Genomic DNA, 6,975 nt, shown 5'->3' on the forward strand with positions numbered 1-6,975 from the left:
AGGCTGCGGAGCGAGCGGGCGCCCGGCCAGCAGTGACTTATAAAGGGAGCAGCCCAGAGGAATGCATCTCCTTTGGCTGATAAGCCGAGATGACTGGAGGGGTTTGAACTACCTTTGCAAGTCCCGGAGGAGAGAGGGGGAGAAAGGAAAAAGGGGACGGGAGAGAAGAAAAAGAAAAATATTTCAGCACTTGCATAATGTCAATAAACAACCCCCCTCTCAAGTGGCAGGAAAGGAAAGGCTGGAATGTTTTGGGTGGGGAGGAGAGACAGTAGAGTGCGTTTGGTGTTTTTTTTCCCTTTTCATTTTTTTTTTCTTTCTCTATTTAAATCGCATGTTATGTGTTCGTAATGCAAAACTCTGCCTTGGTTGTAGCTGGGGCTGCAGGCTATGGCCGGGAGGGGTGAGGGGGAAGTGGCGGGACTGTCCCCAATGCAGGCTCCCATGGGCTGGTTTGTGGTGCCACCCCACTGGAGTGAACTCCAAACGTGCAGGCCAGGCACGAAGAGCTCTGGCATGCCCCGGGCATGGCTGCGCTCACCAGAGTGCTGCCTTGGGAAACGCGTGGGAAATCACTCCTAGGCTAGGTTTAAGCAATACAAACTCCCTACAACCAACAGGCCCATAACCTATGTGGGGTCTCTGCTTGCTAAGACAGCACCAGTCCCTCCATTACTCTCCCATCCAGACTTCTGCTGACTTGAGCACTGTCAGGAGAAAACGTGCTGCTCCACCGGTTAAACCGGCCTAATTCTGTGGACTTCAGCTGTCCACAGGATCAGCGGCCCTGAGGAGACCACAGAGAGCCAGTGGGTGCTACAGCCCTGCCACAAATGCCATGAGAAAGCCAGGCGGGAGGGGAGCTGTCAGGGGAGATCCAGTCCAGCTGCCCCCTCGCTCCGCTTCCCCGGGTGCTGGCCCTCCTGTGCCTCTGCAACAAACACCACAGGCCAGATACCAACTGAAGTGAACTGACTTTTTGCTGTAGCAGTCACTGGAGTTTGCTGATTGGCACCAGCCACCATTTAAAGACAGGGTATTTAATTGGCCCCTTTTCTCCACCACATTTCTCTTGTATTTAGTTATTATTTTATTGCTCCCAAACTCATGTCATCCAACAGAAGGCATCCTTCCTCCCCAGGCTGGGAGATCCATTATACTGCTCCTGCCTTGCCTCCCACTGCAATGGGATAGAGTGTTTGTGGGCTGCACCCAATTTCCTTGCAGCACTCCAGGCACTTATCGTGCACCCAGCGCCTGCTCCTGTTTTTCTGGGAAAGCCAAAGAGGGTTGTGTCCAGGGCTGCTGAGAAAGAAAGCCATAAATTCCCTTGGGGAAGGAGGTCCCTATTTCTTGCACCGAGACAGTCCCAGGCCGGGGAGGTGTGCACTGCTGTGGTTACTGCTGCGTGCTTGACACGCAACGTGCTGCCATGCTCTACCCATGCCACCAGCCCAGGCTCACCGTCTCAGCTCCCAGCTGCAGTGGGCAGACTTAAATTATTAGAGCAGCGGAAGGGTAATTTACAGGCGCCTTAGCATGAATTCAGTAGCAGTGTTAGCAGCCGGAGGAATTCTGGGGACAAAGTATTACCCTCTCACCCCCAGCTCTGCACACTCCTCACTCCTTTCTTCCTGCCATCAAGCCCCATTGTTTTGTACACTGCTGAACATACTTCTATATTACCCAGAGGCTTATTTTTTTTAAATAATTAGTTTGGAGAAGGAAAAAAAGCTACTGTGCTGATGTTTGTATATAGCTGCAACTCAAAGTGCTCTGAAATGTATCTAATTTGTAGTGAGCAAAATGTTCGATGCTGTCAGAAAACTACGTTCCTAAGGAGAGTCTCAAGCTGGCCATTTCTAAGCCCAGTTTACCCCCTTGTGTTCAACAAATGCTTGGGGCCAACAGAAATGACTGTGTAACCAAAATATAATAAATAAAAGAACCCAGTGACAGTAAGCTTTTTGAACAAGAATAAAACATCCCCCGGAATGCGCACAAGCCAAGTGCTCCAGCCCTGGGCTAGGGCAAACATGGAATGAAAATGCCTGGCAATCAGCACAAGCTTTTAATGCTTTAGGTACTCTCACAAGAGGGTGTGTTTGTGTGTATGAAAGTGATAATTCATATTGCAAGTGCCCTGTGTTGACACAGTATGTGTCAGTGTTCAGAGCCTAGAGGGTCCCACAAAGCTGTTGTTAGGTGTTGTACATGGTTATTTTTGCCTGCACTTGGAAAGTTTTAGTAGCATAACTGTGTTTTATGTATTTTTTCAACTCAGGTTTATTGGCTATATTAGCATCAAAATGTTTTACACCTGAATAGCTTAGCACTGGATCAGGAAAAAGCTATAGCATGCTTAGGACTTTTATTCCAGTGTAAACGCATCTAAATGAAGGGAGATTTTACCATTTTGTGGTTGTATTTCACAGCAGTGAAACCTTACAAAGGGTGGACACCACCGATTCCAGCCCTTATCAAAAACAGCCCACTAGTGAGAAACAAAAGTGGTGCCTGGTTTTGGTGTCCAAACTTGAAGAATGTGCAGAAAAGGGAAACTGATTATTAATGTGCTTTTGTCTAAACCTTGTGAACACCCTTGACATGAGAAAGGTCATATCCCCTCTGTACAGAAATACATTGAGCCCAGTTGCTGCTGTAGTCCATCGAGAAAGGAAGGATGCTTCTATCCTGCAGCCTCGTCTCCTGTCTGGCAGCAAGAGTATTGCCAGGTCTCACCATTTAATTGCGAGTTTTGAGACAGGCTGGCTCCTTTTCCTTAAAGTCCAGCCTGTTAGTGAGGGGAGTGTGGGGCGCTGGGGCTGAGCTGTACATTGCTGTGCTGGGGGCAGAGCACAAGGATGGGGAGGAACCAGCCAGGCAGGGAAACGGACCTGCCTCAGCCACGGGGACAGCCTGGTCTGAGGACTGGGGCCATGTTACCAGGTGCCCTGTGAGGATGCTGTGGTTTTTGGCACATGCTACATCTGCCCTTTCCCCGGGGCTGCCAGTCCTCGTGCCGAGGCTCCTTCCCATTCACCCGTGTGCTGAGAGTGTGGGATGGGTTCTCCGAATTGTGACCGGGCAGGAAATTCCCTCTCGAGCTGCAGAGGATGTAACGGGAAGAGGAAAAACCTCTTAGTCAGCATCAGCTTCATTTCTGATGGATGCATCAATTTCCTCAGCCATAAGAAAACTCTCCACCCAAAGAAGTCCCCAAGTGTGGAAAGCTGTTGTGTCTCTGGATCCCCCGGGGAATACAGATGCATCCTATCTTTCCTGTCACCTTTGTGAGAATTGGGGCTGGTGGGAAGCGACTTCAGAGCAGAGAGCACTTCCCTACTGTGGAGAAGCCAGGCATGAGCTCTCAGGGAGCTTCTCAACCTTTGCACCAAGGAGAGTGGGTGAGGGTGTGCGGCAAGGTCTGTTTATAGCGCAATTCCCAAGTTAGGCACCTGGAAAGCAAGAGAGATACATTTAGAGGTGACTCCTAAAATTATGCGGGCCATTGTACTGTTCCTCCATGCCCCGGTTACTACTGTGCACTACATGGGTTGAAATAACCCCCAAATCTCCCACAAAAGTGATTGCCAGTGTCCATTGAGATGCTCTGCAGTTGCAAAGGAGTGCCAAATGTGAGCCTTGCTTCAAAAAACTCCCCAAGAGCCAAATTACACAGTAGCAAGACAGCCCTGAGCGTGTGCAGCCCTGCATGGGTGAGCTCTCCTGGCTGGGACAGGTGTTCCTCTGCTGTTTGGCTTTAGGCAAGTCCCCTGTGCAAATAACTTCATCTCCTTCTGCCGCAGCTTGTCTGGCAGAACAGGATTTTTGTAAGTAGTTTCAGGACCCGTCTTCTTTAAGGTGTGCAGCCCCCAAATCACAGGATTTCTCATGCATGTAAAAGGCCCCTCCACCTGGTGTGAAGTATTCGTTGTGACGAAAAACACATTCCAATATCATTGTCACTGTGGTTTTCACACTGAAGCACACAATGAAATAACTGTCAACCTTTCATCATATGTATATATTAGACCTCATTTTCCATCCCATTCCCTGACCTCTTAGTTAAAGGCCGGTTCTGGACAGGTTACTCGACTACCTCCTGGTTTGGTTTGTACACCTGCAGTGTGGCACAAAAGGACCCTGTGCAATGCAGTCACCTCCTCGACTCGAATACGTTTTCTTTCATTCTGGTAGAAGCAAGGTTTTGGGACGTAGCTGGCAGAGGGACACTGGATCCGTGTGACAGCCTGGGAAAAAGGGGGGATATAATGTCGTGCAACAGGGGGGCTCCCCATCAGCAGAGGAAGAACAGGGAGGGGATGGTCTGTGCAGCAGTGGTCAGGGTCAGCTTGGACCTGTCCCTGATGGGTGACTGTAAGGGGTTGCTCTTTGTCTTAGGTTTTAGCTACTTTTGCCCTATCAGCCATGCCAGCAGTTCTGTATTGATCTCATTTAAGCGAGGACTGGCAGCACCTCCTGCATGAGGGTGTGCAGTGTCACCCCGGGGGGTGCCCTGGTGCCACGGGGCTGCTGGCTCGCAGAACCCCATGCCGGGCAGTGAGCCTGCGTGCACAGCTTGGGGAGCCCACGCTGCCTCAGACAGCAGCCCCTCGCACACAGGCTGGGTCAAGGGCAAAAAAAAGAAAAAAGGGGGGGGTTTCAAAGAGGAAATGCATGATATTTGCATTCCTGTAAACGGAAGTTTCCAGAAGACTCCAGTTTCCTGTGAAACGGTTCTCCTGCTAACTTGGCGATGGCCTGCATGTATACAGCTTGTCCAGGTGAAGGTTTGGGGTCAGGAAAGAGGAAGTTGTTTTACTGCAATGCCCTTATGGTGCAAAAAATAGCTTGCTGGGGTAGTGAGCAGCTCTTGAGTCTGTTAGCCATAACGTGTTAACCCCTGCAAATCTTGTGTCTTGCTCCGGACACTTTTCTTAGTCTACATACATTGCAGTTTTTGCTCTTTCCTTGGGGAATCTGATAATTGCAGTAAATACTCAAAATGAGCAAAGCCTGTCTGTACAAGCAAAGCCCCTCTGCATCTTCTCTGCCCCTCGCATGGATGCTGCTGCCCCGAGTGATTCCCCAACCACAGAGGAGGGGAGAAAGCTGCCACCCAGCTCAGCACCTACTGCCACGATTCTGCTTGCTGGTGTATCCACCAGCCTTTCCAGAGCAGAGAAGGCTCACTGCCAGGCATGTTTTGGATCCCAGAGCAGGTATATGGTCCCTGCTCCTCCCTGCTGTGAAAGGAGCCCTGGTGAGCCAGGTGGGAAGCAGCTGCCCAGCACTGTGCCCTGGGGAGCCGAGGCCGGTGGCTTGCCGGGCACATCACTTCCTTGTGTGCACGATGGAAACAGCTTTGTGCTCACTGAGTTGGGCTGAAGGGACCTTTGACTTCAAAAGCTGTTGCAACACGTGCTCAGACTCAGGTCACTGCTCTCTAACTCTCCAGAGCTAGGACAGTCCCCCTCGCTTTCCTGTGGATTACCTGCCCGGAGGGTCCACACCTTTCCCAGCCGAGGGACAAGCTGGCATTCCTCGTCAACACCTTCCAAAGGCAGGCTGAGCTGTGCTGCGCTGCACTGGCTGCTTTCTGGGTTACGGCACAACCCAAACCCTCTGTTTTCCTCCTGTGATGCTGCAGGCTGGCCAGTGGCATGCAGGCACAGAGGGGTCTCCATCAGCTCTTCCTCCCCTCAGCACACCTGCACCCCTCTCTGGCAGGGGTTTTGGGTCAGTTGTCTGAGTCGGTGGGCACCAGGGCTAAGTCAGGAGAGAAGGGTGCCTGGCTTGGGATGGGGTGGGCAGCAGAGCGGTGGTGGGCACCTTGGGGCCACACACCGGTGGGGCAGCCGGGCATGAGTGGAGGAGCAGAGGGGAGCGATACTGGGGAGCTGGTGAGGGGCAGGAAAAGCGGCAGAGGGGAAGGAAGGGAGGAGGGGAGGGAGGAGGCCAAGCCGGCTTGGAGAGAGAGGCGCCTTGTTTTTCTGCTGGGACCTCAGTGTCCTGCAGGTGCTAGGGGCTGCTTCAGCGGCCCTGATAAGGGGCGAGTCACAGCCAGGGGCACTCTGTTCCTGGGCTCTGTCAGGAGCCATTGCCCTCCTCCGGGGTTGCAGAGCCCACTTTTGCTATGCCGCCTTTGTTTCTATGATTCTTTAATTTCTCTTCCTGTTGGAGGGCAGTGTCTCCTCCAGCTCAGCAGCTCCCAGCCCAGGCAGTCTCTCCGTCGGATGGTCCTGAGAGGTGCTATGGGGTTACTGTGAGGAGCACTGGGGCACTCTCCTGTCCCAGTTCACCTACCGGCATCCCCCTGCTTTGTGCCAAGCAGCGGGCAGCACCCCTCACCAGAGCCCCACTGTCGGAGGAGCCACCTCGGTGCCAGCCTTGTCCTCCTCTCACCGCCTCACAGGCAACACCGGAACAGATGGATGGGGTGTTTTAGGGCATCGCAGCTCCAGGAGCAGAAGATGTGTGAAGGTATCTGCCTTGAGGAGCTGTGCCTGCTGCCTGGCTCCTGGCCTCCCTGGGGGCTGTGAGCCTGTGCCCAGCAGTGAGCCTGGGCTCTGCCATCCACCCAGCTCATGGCATCCCCCAGAGCTGGGCCAAGCTTCGTCCCTGCTCCAGTAGGTCCTTTCACAAAGACCATCCCACAGGAGTGAGTGGCACCGTGTTCAACCTCACATCTGTGTGTGTACGTGCCAGTGACGGGGCAGGGTGAGGCGAGGGTCATGGCACGACAGCAATAACGCAGTAGGGCTGGGTGCATGGCAGCAGGAGCTCTTCCCCTCCGCAAAGCCCTGGCTGAGCACACTGGAAGTGCTGCATAGTTTCACGCTCTGATTTGTTGAGAGGAGACTGGTAAAACCAGACGGGAATCCAGGGGACCGTGACAGAAAAGATCAGAGGGCGTGAGGGAAGGGTCAAGGAGTTTCCCGCCATGAAACTGGGGGAAAAGGTGATGAGGAG

Source organism: Pygoscelis adeliae, unplaced genomic scaffold, assembly GCF_000699105.1.
Source record: "Pygoscelis adeliae isolate BGI_AS28 unplaced genomic scaffold, ASM69910v1 Scaffold244, whole genome shotgun sequence".
NCBI lineage: Eukaryota > Metazoa > Chordata > Aves > Sphenisciformes > Spheniscidae > Pygoscelis > Pygoscelis adeliae.